The following is a 17,114-nucleotide window of genomic DNA, read 5'->3' as shown; positions in this document are numbered from 1 at the left end:
TTGAGAAAGTTGGTGTTTGTGAGTGCTTACAGGTATCACAGGTATGACGACGATATGAAAATACACACTTACTGACAACCTGAAACGAAACGATGGCCATTATCAATCGACCTGTTAGCTGCGGAAGTGTTTCAAAGCGTGATGGCGCTGTGAAAGGAAACGCTATTTTAAAATTACTTGTTGGTAAACGGTATGACCCATATGAATAGTCACTTACCTGTCTTGTGTGCAGGACTTACAGTTCAGAAAGGGAATAGCCTAAGACGGCAGGTATAAGAATTGCCAGCGGAAAGTAGGTGGCTGGACTTCAATATGTCTGAGTATGTACAGGCACACAGGAAAGGCTCATGCGACGTCCCGACTCTCTGCAGACGTAGAGTAGCGCATCAGGAAGGGTACACTTGGCAAGTGTTGATTTGAGCGAGCACACCGCCAGCTTAAAGCCAGTCAGCCTCTGTGGCCTAATGGATAAGGCATCGGTCTCCTAAACCGGGGATTGTGTGTTCGAGTCCCACCAGAGGTACACGTTTTACTCACTGGGGCAAAATCAGTCTCACCACATACAGGTGTAATAGTTGAGAAAGTTGGTGTTTGTGAGTGCTTACAGGTATCACAGGTATGACGACGATATGAAAATACACACTTACTGACAACCTGAAACGAAACGATGGCCATTATCAATCGACCTGTTAGCTGCGGAAGTGTTTCAAAGCGTGATGGCGCTGTGAAAGGAAACGCTATTTTAAAATTACTTGTTGGTAAACGGTATGACCCATATGAATAGTCACTTACCTGTCTTGTGTGCAGGACTTACAGTTCAGAAAGGGAATAGCCTAAGACGGCAGGTATAAGAATTGCCAGCGGAAAGTAGGTGGCTGGACTTCAATATGTCTGAGTATGTACAGGCACACAGGAAAGGCTCATGCGACGTCCCGACTCTCTGCAGACGTAGAGTAGCGCATCAGGAAGGGTACACTTGGCAAGTGTTGATTTGAGCGAGCACACCGCCAGCTTAAAGCCAGTCAGCCTCTGTGGCCTAATGGATAAGGCATCGGTCTCCTAAACCGGGGATTGTGGGTTCGAGTCCCACCAGAGGTACACGTTTTACTCACTGGGGCAAAATCAGTCTCACCACATACAGGTGTAATAGTTGAGAAAGTTGGTGTTTGTGAGTGCTTACAGGTATCACAGGTATGACGACGATATGAAAATACACACTTACTGACAACCTGAAACGAAACGATGGCCATTATCAATCGACCTGTTAGCTGCGGATGTGTTTCAAAGCGTGATGGCGCTGTGAAAGGAAACGCTATTTTAAAATTACTTGTTGGTAAACGGTATGACCCATATGAATAGTCACTTACCTGTCTTGTGTGCAGGACTTACAGTTCAGAAAGGGAATAGCCTAAGACGGCAGGTATAAGAATTGCCAGCGGAAAGTAGGTGGCTGGACTTCAATATGTCTGAGTATGTACAGGCACACAGGAAAGGCTCATGCGACGTCCCGACTCTCTGCAGACGTAGAGTAGCGCATCAGGAAGGGTACACTTGGCAAGTGTTGATTTGAGCGAGCACACCGCCAGCTTAAAGCCAGTCAGCCTCTGTGGCCTAATGGATAAGGCATCGGTCTCCTAAACCGGGGATTGTGGGTTCGAGTCCCACCAGAGGTACACGTTTTACTCACTGGGGCAAAATCAGTCTCACCACATACAGGTGTAATAGTTGAGAAAGTTGGTGTTTGTGAGTGCTTACATGTATCACAGGTATGACGACGATATGAAAATACACACTTACTGACAACCTGAAACGAAACGATGGCCATTATCAATCGACCTGTTAGCTGCGGAAGTGTTTCAAAGCGTGATGGCGCTGTGAAAGGAAACGCTATTTTAAAATTACTTGTTGGTGAACGGTATGACCCATATGAATAGTCACTTACCTGTCTTGTGTGCAGGACTTACAGTTCAGAAAGGGAATAGCCTAAGACGGCAGGTATAAGAATTGCCAGCGGAAAGTAGGTGGCTGGACTTCAATATGTCTGAGTATGTACAGGCACACAGGAAAGGCTCATGCGACGTCCCGACTCTCTGCAGACGTAGAGTAGCGCATCAGGAAGGGTACACTTGGCAAGTGTTGATTTGAGCGAGCACACCGCCAGCTTAAAGCCAGTCAGCCTCTGTGGCCTAATGGATAAGGCATCGGTCTCCTAAACCGGGGATTGTGGGTTCGAGTCCCACCAGAGGTACACGTTTTACTCACTGGGGCAAAATCAGTCTCACCACATACAGGTGTAATAGTTGAGAAAGTTGGTGTTTGTGAGTGCTTACAGGTATCACAGGTATGACGACGATATGAAAATACACACTTACTGACAACCTGAAACGAAACGATGGCCATTATCAATCGACCTGTTAGCTGCGGAAGTGTTTCAAAGCGTGATGGCGCTGTGAAAGGAAACGCTATTTTAAAATTACTTGTTGGTAAACGGTATGACCCATATGAATAGTCACTTACCTGTCTTGTGTGCAGGACTTACAGTTCAGAAAGGGAATAGCCTAAGACGGCAGGTATAAGAATTGCCAGCGGAAAGTAGGTGGCTGGACTTCAATATGTCTGAGTATGTACAGGCACACAGGAAAGGCTCATGCGACGTCCCGACTCTCTGCAGACGTAGAGTAGCGCATCAGGAAGGGTACACTTGGCAAGTGTTGATTTGAGCGAGCACACCGCCAGCTTAAAGCCAGTCAGCCTCTGTGGCCTAATGGATACATTCGCGCCTCGTCTTCGGCGCGAGACGGACGTGTGGCGGCCGCTGCGGACGTTTCGTGTCAACAAGGCTGTTTTCCTGCGAGCCAGGTAGGCCGGCTCGCAAGCGCATTACTTCACTTAATTGTGTATTGGTTTGATGAAGATGAGAAAAGACACGATTAAATTCGCTTTCGATAGAAATTTCGTACGACCGAAAGCTTTTGAAATCAAACTGTGGCTCACAGAAAAAGTTGGAATTACGAAAGATGATTTAGTTGGAGTTCATTTATCGTTTGTGACTAACTCGGCATATGTGAAATTGGCAGATCCTGCTAAATGTGTCGCACTTGTTGAACAATGTGGCGGTATTATTAAGTTCAATCACTTAGACGGCTCAGTTAGCGATGTCGTAGTATCCCATGCTGGGATGGGAATACGAACAGTAAGAGTATTTGAGCTTCCTTTTGAAATGCCTGTAGTCGAAATTAATCGTGTTCTCGGGGCGTATGGCAGAGTAATTTCCAATGTTGCGGAAATGTGGTCAGAACCACACATGTTTCCCGTTTTGAATGGCGTTCGCCAGGTTAAGATGGAACTTCTCAAGCACATTCCTTCCTTTGTAATTATTGGAGGATACCGTGCGTTGATCATTTACGATGGACAGCCTCGTACCTGTGCCATTTGTAACTCGACAGAGCACGTGCGTGCTGAGTGCAGTAGACGGAGGGTTCCTCAATTACCAAGGGTAGAATCCGAAGGTGCAGGGCCTGTAGTTCACCTGCAGATGACGTACGCTGCTGCCACGTCACCTTTGCGATCAGCTCGGCAGACATCTTTCGAACTGGGGGACCAATGCGAGCATCCCGAGAGTGTTAACAACCATATAGACAGTGGTAGATCCGTAGCTATGACTAACCATACAGCGCCCCAGTGTACCACCAGTGAAAGTCAGGTACCTGTACCTTCCGACTGTGCCGAGCCTTCTCGTAGCTCGCGAGCAGAACCTTCTGCGGTTACTGTGGATCCCTCCCTGCAACCGCCTGATTGCGCACGACAGGACGAGACCACCACGAAAGTAGCGGCAACGGATGATCCAGTTCAGAATATTGTTGGGCAAGACATGAGCATAGATCACTCGATCATCCAACTGACACAAGGAGTCAATGACTACGGTTCTGCTTCCCACAGCGCGGCTGACAGGCCCCCTGCGACAGAGGCGAGTCTAACTGCGGTAGTCCTTTCTTCCACGCCTGGTGAAAAGAGCAGCGTTGGCTCTTCGACTAGGACACAAGACCGGCTTGCATCGCCGACTTCGTCTCCGCATTCGTCCGAAAAGTCCCCTGATTCGTCTCCAGAGCGGTCAAGATCGCCTCGGAAAGCTAGGAAACGTCGCAAAAAGCGGTTAGCACACCAGGCTGCTGAAAGCTTAGCCCCGGCTCTGCGGGATAGGTTGAGGAGCATTCAGGAACAGACAACGATCGAAGACCATGGCCGGAGGGAACCTGAGGTCGGTAGCATACAATCGCATCTACGGACATCACCTGAGCACGGTGTCCGGGACGAAGGAGCACCAGGCCTCGAATTTTCAGACCATCAGGACGTACCTACTTCCCAACGTAGACAATCTCCCCAGAATAGTCGTTTTGAATGGGCAGACGATACGGAGACAACACTGCCACATGTATCTGCGAACAATGGTATGGCATGTTAACCGCAACCTCTCAAGCTCACGACTACACTTTGAGCGCACGAATGACATGTGAATTCGGCCTACATATGCCTAATCGCCGGAAAGTCCAGTAAACAATAACAGCTCTTGCTTATGGATCAAACGTATCACGTTATGACTGTTAATATTAACAAGATCCAGAGTGCAACTAACATTGCTGCCCTCCGGGACTTCATATATCAGTCCGATACCGATATTGCGCTTTTTCAAGAAGTGTGTTTTTCAAATTTGTATGTTCCGGGATTTACTGCAATTCTCAATGTCGCCTCAGAAGGCGCTTGCGGCACCGCTGTCCTGGTCAAGGAAGGTATTGCAATAACAGATGTAACCCTGTTGGAATCGGGGAGGGGAATCAGTTTTAAGATTTTCGGTGTTACGATTATAAATGTATATGTACCTTCGGGAAGCAGTGGTCGAACAGAACGAGCCAAGTTTTTTAAAAAAGATCTCGTGTTTTTACTAAAGGAAAACCCCGTTGATGTAATAGTCGGAGGTGACTGGAATTGTGTCCTACACAGGAAAGACCAAACGCCAAATTTCAATTTCTCCCCAGAACTAGATGGTCTTGTGAAAACAATGAAATGGCAGGACGCTTGGGAGGTCAAATACCCCGTGTCTGTCCAGTACACATATTTTAGCACTAAAGCGCAAAGTCGGATCGACCGCATATACGTAAGTTCACATTTAGCCAGCAAAATCAGTGGCGTCGAACGAATACCAACTTTCTTTTCCGACCATCTAGCACTAAGGTGCAGCATTGGACTTCCTAAACAGAAGACATACTGGGGCCGTCCTTTTTGGAAATTAAATATCGCCATGCTTCGAGATAACGCCCTAACTGAGCAGTTAGAAGCTTCTTGGCAACTTTCACTCCGACAAAGCCACAAATACCGGTCAACGATAGATTGGTGGACTTTATGCGCCAAAAAGAAACTTAGATCTACTCTAATTTCTTACAGTAGGGAAAGGGCACTTTGGTCTCGGCGCACTGTCGAATTCTATTATAGTTGTCTGCGTGACCTTTATGATATGCCCATGTCCGCGGCTGTCAGAACGGGTATCAAACAGGTCAAGGCCGAACTTCTTAGTCTTAAACGCAAACAGCTGGAAGGAATGACAATAAAATCACGAGTTCAAACCACAGTGGAAGAAGAACACGCTTCACTCTATCATCTACTCCAGCACGAAAAAAATCGTCGAAGAAATTTTATTGAGTCATTGCTCTCTGAAGATCAAAGTGTTTTCTGAAGATCAAAGTGTTTTAACTCAACAAAAAGATATTTTAAACGAGGCTCATAGGTATTATAATCAATTGTACAGTGCTCACCAGTATAACCCAGATCATGGACAGGAACTGCTCCGAAACTGTGATATGGAACAACTAGTAACTGCAGAACACAACAGGAGCCTCACTGTTGAAATCCTGTCTGAAGACATTTTAGAAGTAATTAAAAGCTCACCTGTTAAAAAATCACCTGGGCCCGACGGTTTACCCGTAGAATTTTATTCCCAATATTGGCATATTATAAGGAATAAATTCACACAAGTCGTCAACGAAATCTTGAGTGGAGGGCACATACCTGACGAAATGAAAGAGTGTGTCACTGTTTTACTTCCTAAGGGAATCAATTCGGATGTCAAACAGCTCAACAAAATGAGACCGATATCCTTAATGAACTCTGATTATAAAATTATTGCCAGGGTTGTAAAAAACAGACTCCGACCGGTGTTTGATACTGTAATTGGTCCCCATCAAACGTGTCTCCCGGGTCGGAATATTTTTAAAACAGTCTGCGAATACAGGGACATAATCAGTATCTTCTCAACGACATTGACGAAGGCTGGCCTCGTTTTTATCGACTTTTCTAAAGCCTTTGATAGGGTAAACCATGAATATTTATTTACCACTCTGATGCATATAGGTTTTAACGACAAATTTTTAATTGTCTTAAAAAATCTATTGCAAGGGATGAAAACCAAAATTTTAATCAATGGACACTATACTCGAGATGTCGAAATAGCAAATGGTGTCCCGCAGGGAAGTCCTTTATCAGTGATGCTATTTGTGGTCGCACTAGAACCTTTGCTGAAACGATTAAACAAGGAATTAGAAGGCATATCAATTTCAGGGGTCAGTAACGCTACCAACGCTTACGCCGACGACGTCGGTGTCATCGTCAGAAGTAATGACGACGTTGTAAGACTGAGAGAGATAGTTCGCCTTTACTGCTTCGCAACGGGAGCGCAAATCAACGATATGAAAAGCTCCTTTCTAAATCTCCATGGCTTCAGGAACACTGCCCTCGAATGGGCCAGGTCTGTAGACCATCACACTGCGTTAGGTGTGAGGTTCTACCGATGCCCCCTGCAAACAACGACATTCAACTGGAAGAAGGTCTTACATAGTATTCGTGGTACTTTAATAATGAACCGACTTAGAGACTTGAACATTATCCAAAGGGTGCAATTAATCAACTGCGCTGTCCTTTCGAAAGCAGTATATGTAGGTCAAATACTGCCGATACCTAAAGCGATATCCACAACCATCATGAGCTTCATCTGCAAGTATGTTTGGAGAGGTGAGATATTTAAAGTGGCGGCCAGTACTATAACTTTAAAACCGCGAGAAGGAGGCCTCGGACTGACCGATATCCGCCGCAAAACTACGGCTCTTTATATCAAGCGTACACTTCAGCTTTTAGAAGACTGCCACAATAATTTATCATCGAAACTTTTCCGAATCCTTACACCGGAGAGTATGGAACCACCTATTAACATAAGTAAAATCTCTTACAAATTGCAGCACATCAGGTTCTACTATTTAGAACTCAGTTATCTGCACTGCATTGTCGCGGATAGGACCAAAAGAAACTGTAGTTTCATCATGGAATGCCTTACTACAAAGGACAACCGTAACAGAATGGAATCAAAATATCCCACCCGAAATTGGCAAAATATATGGAAGAATATAAACAATAAAGTACTGTCCACCAATGTGCGCGGTGCCTGGTACAAGGTTGTCAATAATACCGTTGCCACAAATGAAAGATTACAGTCTATAGGATTGAGTGACACAAATCAGTGTCCACGTTGTAATGTGATAGACACCCTCCGGCATCGTCTCATATGCAACGGCTACCAGGTCATTTGGGACAGAGTCCGACAACAGGTGGCGTTTATCAATAGGAACGACGGCAGACACCTTACTGTCGACATTCTCGTCAACCCCGAAAGCGTTGCTTTCCCTATTCAAAAGAATAATGTTACCCTATGGCTACTGGGGAACTATGTCAATTATGTCATTAATAACCTCGGCCTGCCCGACGTACTGGACTATGAGCAACATCTATTACTGGAATATTATAAAATATGTGGACAACGACACCACAAGACCTTGTATGGTAACATGCTAAAAATATTATTTGACAAACAAGGCATCGGATGACGTACGCAATGACGAATAGCGGATAAAATATCGGATTTGCGATGCCAAAGTAGGGGATTGCTGCTAAGGGCGACGTACGGTGGGGACTTCGTGGGCCCCAGGGCCGCTACGGTAGCCGTGAAGGCCTTCGCAGAACCCTGAAAAGGCCTTGCATTATATGCCTATGCTTAAAAAAAAAAAAAAAAAAAAAAAAAAAAAAAAAAAAAAAAAAAAAGAGAGATCAGTGTCTTGTATTGTGTGTGTCCTTAAGAAGCCTACGTTTCTCAGTTAACCATTAATTTTTCTTTCTTTATCCACAATTTTCACCAGATTATTTTCAGTTATTTTGAACAACCATCCAACGTTACAAAATAAGTTCATTTGGATGGAGACATTTACTTTTCTCACCACGTTTGATGGATTCCCTTACTTGCAAAGGAGTATTTCATTTGATTTTAGCAATGAAGCTCGCCGAAGAAGGCGCATGAAGGAGAGCGAATGGAAGGGCTAGAAGGGGAGATGGGAGGCCCTAAAATAAAATAAAAAAAAAAAATAAAAAAATAAAAAAAAAAAAAAAGAAAAAGAAAAAAAAAAAAATGGATAAGGCATCGGTCTCCTAAACCGGGGATTGTGGGTTCGAGTCCCACCAGAGGTACACGTTTTACTCACTGGGGCAAAATCAGTCTCACCACATACAGGTGTAATAGTTGAGAAAGTTGGTGTTTGTGAGTGCTTACAGGTATCACAGGTATGACGACGATATGAAAATACACACTTACTGACAACCTGAAACGAAACGATGGCCATTATCAATCGACCTGTTAGCTGCGGAAGTGTTTCAAAGCGTGATGGCGCTGTGAAAGGAAACGCTATTTTAAAATTACTTGTTGGTAAACGGTATGACCCATATGAATAGTCACTTACCTGTCTTGTGTGCAGGACTTACAGTTCAGAAAGGGAATAGCCTAAGACGGCAGGTATAAGAATTGCCAGCGGAAAGTAGGTGGCTGGACTTCAATATGTCTGAGTATGTACAGGCACACAGGAAAGGCTCATGCGACGTCCCGACTCTCTGCAGACGTAGAGTAGCGCATCAGGAAGGGTACACTTGGCAAGTGTTGATTTGAGCGAGCACACCGCCAGCTTAAAGCCAGTCAGCCTCTGTGGCCTAATGGATAAGGCATCGGTCTCCTAAACCGGGGATTGTGGGTTCGAGTCCCACCAGAGGTACACGTTTTACTCACTGGGGCAAAATCAGTCTCACCACATACAGGTGTAATAGTTGAGAAAGTTGGTGTTTGTGAGTGCTTACAGGTATCACAGGTATGACGACGATATGAAAATACACACTTACTGACAACCTGAAACGAAACGATGGCCATTATCAATCGACCTGTTAGCTGCGGAAGTGTTTCAAAGCGTGATGGCGCTGTGAAAGGAAACGCTATTTTAAAATTACTTGTTGGTAAACGGTATGACCCATATGAATAGTCACTTACCTGTCTTGTGTGCAGGACTTACAGTTCAGAAAGGGAATAGCCTAAGACGGCAGGTATAAGAATTGCCAGCGGAAAGTAGGTGGCTGGACTTCAATATGTCTGAGTATGTACAGGCACACAGGAAAGGCTCATGCGACGTCCCGACTCTCTGCAGACGTAGAGTAGCGCATCAGGAAGGGTACACTTGGCAAGTGTTGATTTGAGCGAGCACACCGCCAGCTTAAAGCCAGTCAGCCTCTGTGGCCTAATGGATAAGGCATCGGTCTCCTAAACCGGGGATTGTGGGTTCGAGTCCCACCAGAGGTACACGTTTTACTCACTGGGGCAAAATCAGTCTCACCACATACAGGTGTAATAGTTGAGAAAGTTGGTGTTTGTGAGTGCTTACAGGTATCACAGGTATGACGACGATATGAAAATACACACTTACTGACAACCTGAAACGAAACGATGGCCATTATCAATCGACCTGTTAGCTGCGGAAGTGTTTCAAAGCGTGATGGCGCTGTGAAAGGAAACGCTATTTTAAAATTACTTGTTGGTAAACGGTATGACCCATATGAATAGTCACTTACCTGTCTTGTGTGCAGGACTTACAGTTCAGAAAGGGAATAGCCTAAGACGGCAGGTATAAGAATTGCCAGCGGAAAGTAGGTGGCTGGACTTCAATATGTCTGAGTATGTACAGGCACACAGGAAAGGCTCATGCGACGTCCCGACTCTCTGCAGACGTAGAGTAGCGCATCAGGAAGGGTACACTTGGCAAGTGTTGATTTGAGCGAGCACACCGCCAGCTTAAAGCCAGTCAGCCTCTGTGGCCTAATGGATAAGGCATCGGTCTCCTAAACCGGGGATTGTGGGTTCGAGTCCCACCAGAGGTACACGTTTTACTCACTGGGGCGAAATCAGTCTCACCACATACAGGTGTAATAGTTGAGAAAGTTGGTGTTTGTGAGTGCTTACAGGTATCACAGGTATGACGACGATATGAAAATACACACTTACTGACAACCTGAAACGAAACGATGGCCATTATCAATCGACCTGTTAGCTGCGGAAGTGTTTCAAAGCGTGATGGCGCTGTGAAAGGAAACGCTATTTTAAAATTACTTGTTGGTAAACGGTATGACCCATATGAATAGTCACTTACCTGTCTTGTGTGCAGGACTTACAGTTCAGAAAGGGAATAGCCTAAGACGGCAGGTATAAGAATTGCCAGCGGAAAGTAGGTGGCTGGACTTCAATATGTCTGAGTATGTACAGGCACACAGGAAAGGCTCATGCGACGTCCCGACTCTCTGCAGACGTAGAGTAGCGCATCAGGAAGGGTACACTTGGCAAGTGTTGATTTGAGCGAGCACACCGCCAGCTTAAAGCCAGTCAGCCTCTGTGGCCTAATGGATAAGGCATCGGTCTCCTAAACCGGGGATTGTGGGTTCGAGTCCCACCAGAGGTACACGTTTTACTCACTGGGGCAAAATCAGTCTCACCACATACAGGTGTAATAGTTGAGAAAGTTGGTGTTTGTGAGTGCTTACAGGTATCACAGGTATGACGACGATATGAAAATACACACTTACTGACAACCTGAAACGAAACGATGGCCATTATCAATCGACCTGTTAGCTGCGGAAGTGTTTCAAAGCGTGATGGCGCTGTGAAAGGAAACGCTATTTTAAAATTACTTGTTGGTAAACGGTATGACCCATATGAATAGTCACTTACCTGTCTTGTGTGCAGGACTTACAGTTCAGAAAGGGAATAGCCTAAGACGGCAGGTATAAGAATTGCCAGCGGAAAGTAGGTGGCTGGACTTCAATATGTCTGAGTATGTACAGGCACACAGGAAAGGCTCATGCGACGTCCCGACTCTCTGCAGACGTAGAGTAGCGCATCAGGAAGGGTACACTTGGCAAGTGTTGATTTGAGCGAGCACACCGCCAGCTTAAAGCCAGTCAGCCTCTGTGGACTAATGGATAAGGCATCGGTCTCCTAAACCGGGGATTGTGGGTTCGAGTCCCACCAGAGGTACACGTTTTACTCACTGGGGCAAAATCAGTCTCACCACATACAGGTGTAATAGTTGAGAAAGTTGGTGTTTGTGAGTGCTTACAGGTATCACAGGTATGACGACGATATGAAAATACACACTTACTGACAACCTGAAACGAAACGATGGCCATTATCAATCGACCTGTTAGCTGCGGAAGTGTTTCAAAGCGTGATGGCGCTGTGAAAGGAAACGCTATTTTAAAATTACTTGTTGGTAAACGGTATGACCCATATGAATAGTCACTTACCTGTCTTGTGTGCAGGACTTACAGTTCAGAAAGGGAATAGCCTAAGACGGCAGGTATAAGAATTGCCAGCGGAAAGTAGGTGGCTGGACTTCAATATGTCTGAGTATGTACAGGCACACAGGAAAGGCTCATGCGACGTCCCGACTCTCTGCAGACGTAGAGTAGCGCATCAGGAAGGGTACACTTGGCAAGTGTTGATTTGAGCGAGCACACCGCCAGCTTAAAGCCAGTCAGCCTCTGTGGCCTAATGGATAAGGCATCGGTCTCCTAAACCGGGGATTGTGGGTTCGAGTCCCACCAGAGGTACACGTTTTACTCACTGGGGCAAAATCAGTCTCACCACATACAGGTGTAATAGTTGAGAAAGTTGGTGTTTGTGAGTGCTTACAGGTATCACAGGTATGACGACGATATGAAAATACACACTTACTGACAACCTGAAACGAAACGATGGCCATTATCAATCGACCTGTTAGCTGCGGAAGTGTTTCAAAGCGTGATGGCGCTGTGAAAGGAAACGCTATTTTAAAATTACTTGTTGGTAAACGGTATGACCCATATGAATAGTCACTTACCTGTCTTGTGTGCAGGACTTACAGTTCAGAAAGGGAATAGCCTAAGACGGCAGGTATAAGAATTGCCAGCGGAAAGTAGGTGGCTGGACTTCAATATGTCTGAGTATGTACAGGCACACAGGAAAGGCTCATGCGACGTCCCGACTCTCTGCAGACGTAGAGTAGCGCATCAGGAAGGGTACACTTGGCAAGTGTTGATTTGAGCGAGCACACCGCCAGCTTAAAGACAGTCAGCCTCTGAGGCCTAATGGATAAGGCATCGGTCTCCTAAACAGGGGATTGTGGGTTCGAGTCCCACCAGAGGTACACGTTTTACTCACTGGGGCAAAATCAGTCTCACCACATACAGGTGTAATAGTTGAGAAAGTTGGTGTTTGTGAGTGCTTACAGGTATCACAGGTATGACGACGATATGAAAATACACACTTACTGACAACCTGAAACGAAACGATGGCCATTATCAATCGACCTGTTAGCTGCGGAAGTGTTTCAAAGCGTGATGGCGCTGTGAAAGGAAACGCTATTTTAAAATTACTTGTTGGTAAACGGTATGACCCATATGAATAGTCACTTACCTGTCTTGTGTGCAGGACTTACAGTTCAGAAAGGGAATAGCCTAAGACGGCAGGTATAAGAATTGCCAGCGGAAAGTAGGTGGCTGGACTTCAATATGTCTGAGTATGTACAGGCACACAGGAAAGGCTCATGCGACGTCCCGACTCTCTGCAGACGTAGAGTAGCGCATCAGGAAGGGTACACTTGGCAAGTGTTGATTTGAGCGAGCACACCGCCAGCTTAAAGCCAGTCAGCCTCTGTGGCCTAATGGATAAGGCATCGGTCTCCTAGACCGGGGATTGTGGGTTCGAGTCCCACCAGAGGTACACGTTTTACTCACTGGGGCAAAATCAGTCTCACCACATACAGGTGTAATAGTTGAGAAAGTTGGTGTTTGTGAGTGCTTACAGGTATCACAGGTATGACGACGATATGAAAATACACACTTACTGACAACCTGAAACGAAACGATGGCCATTATCAATCGACCTGTTAGCTGCGGAAGTGTTTCAAAGCGTGATGGCGCTGTGAAAGGAAACGCTATTTTAAAATTACTTGTTGGTAAACGGTATGACCCATATGAATAGTCACTTACCTGTCTTGTGTGCAGGACTTACAGTTCAGAAAGGGAATAGCCTAAGACGGCAGGTATAAGAATTGCCAGCGGAAAGTAGGTGGCTGGACTTCAATATGTCTGAGTATGTACAGGCACACAGGAAAGGCTCATGCGACGTCCCGACTCTCTGCAGACGTAGAGTAGCGCATCAGGAAGGGTACACTTGGCAAGTGTTGATTTGAGCGAGCACACCGCCAGCTTAAAGCCAGTCAGCCTCTGTGGCCTAATGGCCAGTCTGCCTGCAGCGGCCGTGGCGTGCGGTTGTCTGTGCTTCGCGCTGCGGCTGGCTTGTTTACTTCTGCGGGGTAAGTCGCTCGCTAGCAGCGGTTATTCTTGCGTTTGTGGAATGACGTTGATAATTCAGTGATGTCACATACTATGAGGAAAGACACCTTGAAGTTAACGTTCGATAACACGTTTGCCCGACCAACATCCTTCGAAATCGAGGATTTCCTCGAAGAAGTGATGAAAATTGGCCTCGATGAGATTATCGGTATACATTTGTCGATTCTGTCTAGTATCGTTTATATCAAGATGAGAGATGCCGAGTTTTGTGACAAACTAGTTGACTCCTTTAGTTCTGGTTTGAAGTTTAAGCATAGTGATGGCAATGTGGGTGTGGTTACTGTTTCTCACGCCGGGCTTGGACTTCGAACAATTCGCATTTTTGAACTACCGTTTGAGGTCCCAGCAGAACAGATAAACGTTGCGATATCGCCGTATGGCAAAGTTTTGAGCAACTTTGCAGAACGTTGGTCTCCGGCGCATAAGTATCCGGTACTGAATGGCGTCAGGCAGCTTAAAGTTGACTTGCAACGACATATTCCGTCGTACGTCACGGTTTGTGGGTACCGTGCCGTCGTAATGTATGATGGCCAACCTAGAACATGTGCCAGATGTAACTCGACGGGACATGTTCGTGCGGAATGTTTACAGCGTCGTGTAGTACAACTGCCAACCGGAGAGAGTGTTAGCCCTCCCGCGATGTCAACATTACAGCCATCGTACGTGTCGGTTGCTCGCGGTGAGCCGTCAATACAACCGATTAGCGATAAACCTGCCGGACCCAGTTCCGTCGTTAATGTGACGTCTCCGGACACGCCAGTCGCGTCCGAGATGGCTGCATCTGAAACACATGAAACTAACAGGACCAGTGAGATGGCGGTGGACCAGCCCTCACGGGGTGCCGAGTTGGTGGAGGTGTCCATGGCTCCTGCTCCCATGTCTGAACGAGTAGCTGAAACGATGCCCAACTCCGACACAGTAATACGTGGTAATCGATCTCCGAAGAAAAATAAAAAGCGGAGGATGGCTCACCAAGGTGCGGAAGATACAGCACCGAGCTTGCGGGGAAAGGCTAAATTAATCGGTCAGAATTTAAAAGAAGGGCCCGCAGACGCTGCCGCCTCGCCTTCGCGCTCGCGGGACACAACACGATCAGACGACACCATGTCGGAGACTCCCACGATGTACGACAGCGGACCAGATGAGACGCCAACTCAGCAAACTGAGCCACAGAATACGAATCCACCAGTTTCTGAGCCAGTAGGCACCCTTTGCTCTCCCAATTGGGCGGACGAGTTTGAAACGAACGAAGCTGATGTAGAGATGCAGGAGGATTCCACACCCTCGACCGGCTCCTTGCCCCCCGTATCAGCGGTTGATGGACACAACGTCCACGTGGCCATGGCTACTCAAACGACCGACACGGTCAGCGCCTCCAATTGAAGGCTGTATGACGCACCCTATCGTTTGCTCCTTTCGTACCAAACATCTATGACCACCTTGCAGGCCTACAAGATCCTGACTCTCAATATCAATAAGATACGCAGTGATTTGAATCTGAAGACCTTACAAGACTTGTTATACGCAGCCGACATCGATATAGCCATGCTTCAGGAAGTGAGTGAGATCAGGTTAGACCACATAGCAGGGTATAACGCTTTCGTGAACCCTGGCAACGGTTTCGAACTTGGAACAGCATTACTGTTAAAAGAAGGGATCATTGCAAATTGTGAGGCCAAACTGGTGACCGGCAGAGGGATAGCAGTCACTGTCAATAACATCAGACTGATTAATATTTACGCACCTTCTGGGTCCAGTAATAGGCAACACCGTGCAGAATTTTTTCGCCACGAGATCCTTCCGCTCTTCGGGACCAACTACAGTGATGTCATTTTTGGCGGCGATTTCAATTGTGTGCTTCGTCAAATCGATCAAACTCCTCACTTTAATCGGTGTGTCGAATTAGAACAGATCATTCAAGAACTCCGCTTCACTGACACTTGGACGCACATGCACGGAGTGGAAGTGGGTTTTACGCATGTTACCAATCATTCGGCAAGTAGGTTAGATAGAATTTACATATCGCGTAATTTAACGCAACACCTGCTACACACCGAAATATGGCCAACTGTATTTTCCGACCATGCTGCCTATATCTGCACCGTCAACATGCAAAAACAGGAAACATACCGGGGTCGAGGGTTATGGAAGTTCAACATCGCACATTTGCATGATCCTGCATGTCGAGAAGCCTTCCTGTCCACCTGGACGGCATGTGAACGCAAATTCAGATCCTACAACTCCGCGATCGAGTGGTGGCTCAAATGCGCCAAACCACAAATTAGGAAAACTTTAATGTTTTACTCCCGTCAGAAAAGTCTGTGGCACAAACGGACCATGGAATTTTACTTTCAGTGTCTTCGGGAGTTGTATAAATGTGACGCGACCGTTATCGGCAATTTTGCAAAGATCAAAAGAATTCAGGCGAAACTTTTAACGCTGCAACGGAAACAGTTGGAAGGTTTTCAAATTCGGGCGCGAGTTCCTAAGACGGTGCAAGAAGAAGAGGCTGCCATGTATCACATGTTACGTGAAAGTCGAAGAGGCAATCGGAAAATCATTACACACATCCGAACCAGCACCGGGGCAATAGTTACTAAACAAAGTGACATTATGCGTGCGATTGAAGAGTACTATCGAGACCTGATGTCCAATAAAATGACAGATGATACCGTGTTTGCGGAGTTTGCGACAAATTTCTCACGGAAACTCAGCCCTACAGAGGCGACTCAGCTGATGACAGAGGTGACAGAAGACGAATTAACAGACGTTATCCTAAGGAGTCCGAAGAATAAATCTCCTGGTTGCGATGGAATACCTGCAGAGGTATATCAAACTTTCTGGCCGCAGATGAAATCGAAACTCCTTGCAATATGTAAAGAACTAATGAACCCACAAAACGTTATTCCGCAGGAATTTCGACAAGGAATTGTTGTCTTACTGCCCAAGACCCCGTGCAGTAACGACCTCACTAACCTGCGACCTCTCACGTTATTAAATAGTGATTATAAACTATTCGCCCGTGTTCTGAGCCAACGGCTCAAAACTGTCATGACCACAATCACAGGACAGTATCAAACGAGTGTCGGTAGAGATAGATCTATTTACCACACGCTCACGGATTACAGAGATGTCATTGCCGTAGCGGAGGCTTGCAAGTTAAAATGCGCCCTCGTCATGATAGACTTTGCAAAAGCTTTCGACAGGGTGAGCCATCGGTTCCTTTTCCGCGTCATGCAGGAATTGGGGTTTCCGCACCAGTTCACCCAAGTACTCGACAATCTGATCCGCAATAGTACGTCGCGAATTCAAATTAATGG

At 46.2% G+C, this 17,114-nt stretch overlaps 11 non-coding genes across 11 annotated transcripts; all 11 read left to right on the top strand.

Annotated features, from left to right (window-relative positions):
• The first annotated feature begins 450 nt into the window (after positions 1–450).
• Trnar-ccu (transfer RNA arginine (anticodon CCU)) lies at positions 451–523 on the top strand. Its single transcript has one exon. It is a non-coding gene; the product is annotated as a tRNA-Arg (tRNA).
• A 502-nt stretch (positions 524–1,025) lies between these two features.
• Positions 1,026–1,098, top strand: Trnar-ccu (transfer RNA arginine (anticodon CCU)). The gene has a single exon. It is a non-coding gene; the product is annotated as a tRNA-Arg (tRNA).
• A 502-nt stretch (positions 1,099–1,600) lies between these two features.
• Trnar-ccu (transfer RNA arginine (anticodon CCU)) lies at positions 1,601–1,673 on the top strand. Its single transcript has one exon. It is a non-coding gene; the product is annotated as a tRNA-Arg (tRNA).
• Positions 1,674–2,175: 502 nt separating this feature from the next.
• Positions 2,176–2,248, top strand: Trnar-ccu (transfer RNA arginine (anticodon CCU)). The gene has a single exon. It is a non-coding gene; the product is annotated as a tRNA-Arg (tRNA).
• Positions 2,249–9,061: 6,813 nt separating this feature from the next.
• Positions 9,062–9,134, top strand: Trnar-ccu (transfer RNA arginine (anticodon CCU)). Its single transcript has one exon. It is a non-coding gene; the product is annotated as a tRNA-Arg (tRNA).
• A 502-nt stretch (positions 9,135–9,636) lies between these two features.
• Positions 9,637–9,709, top strand: Trnar-ccu (transfer RNA arginine (anticodon CCU)). Its single transcript has one exon. It is a non-coding gene; the product is annotated as a tRNA-Arg (tRNA).
• A 502-nt stretch (positions 9,710–10,211) lies between these two features.
• On the top strand, positions 10,212–10,284 carry Trnar-ccu (transfer RNA arginine (anticodon CCU)). Its single transcript has one exon. It is a non-coding gene; the product is annotated as a tRNA-Arg (tRNA).
• A 502-nt stretch (positions 10,285–10,786) lies between these two features.
• Positions 10,787–10,859, top strand: Trnar-ccu (transfer RNA arginine (anticodon CCU)). Its single transcript has one exon. It is a non-coding gene; the product is annotated as a tRNA-Arg (tRNA).
• A 502-nt stretch (positions 10,860–11,361) lies between these two features.
• Trnar-ccu (transfer RNA arginine (anticodon CCU)) lies at positions 11,362–11,434 on the top strand. The gene has a single exon. It is a non-coding gene; the product is annotated as a tRNA-Arg (tRNA).
• A 502-nt stretch (positions 11,435–11,936) lies between these two features.
• Trnar-ccu (transfer RNA arginine (anticodon CCU)) lies at positions 11,937–12,009 on the top strand. The gene has a single exon. It is a non-coding gene; the product is annotated as a tRNA-Arg (tRNA).
• A 1,077-nt stretch (positions 12,010–13,086) lies between these two features.
• Positions 13,087–13,159, top strand: Trnar-ccu (transfer RNA arginine (anticodon CCU)). Its single transcript has one exon. It is a non-coding gene; the product is annotated as a tRNA-Arg (tRNA).
• Positions 13,160–17,114: the final 3,955 nt, after the last annotated feature.

This window comes from Schistocerca serialis, chromosome 1 (genome assembly GCF_023864345.2).
Source record: "Schistocerca serialis cubense isolate TAMUIC-IGC-003099 chromosome 1, iqSchSeri2.2, whole genome shotgun sequence".
Taxonomy (NCBI): Eukaryota; Metazoa; Arthropoda; class Insecta; order Orthoptera; family Acrididae; genus Schistocerca; species Schistocerca serialis.
Note: the sequence above shows the minus strand (reverse complement) of the source record. Positions and strands in the feature narration are given on the sequence as shown.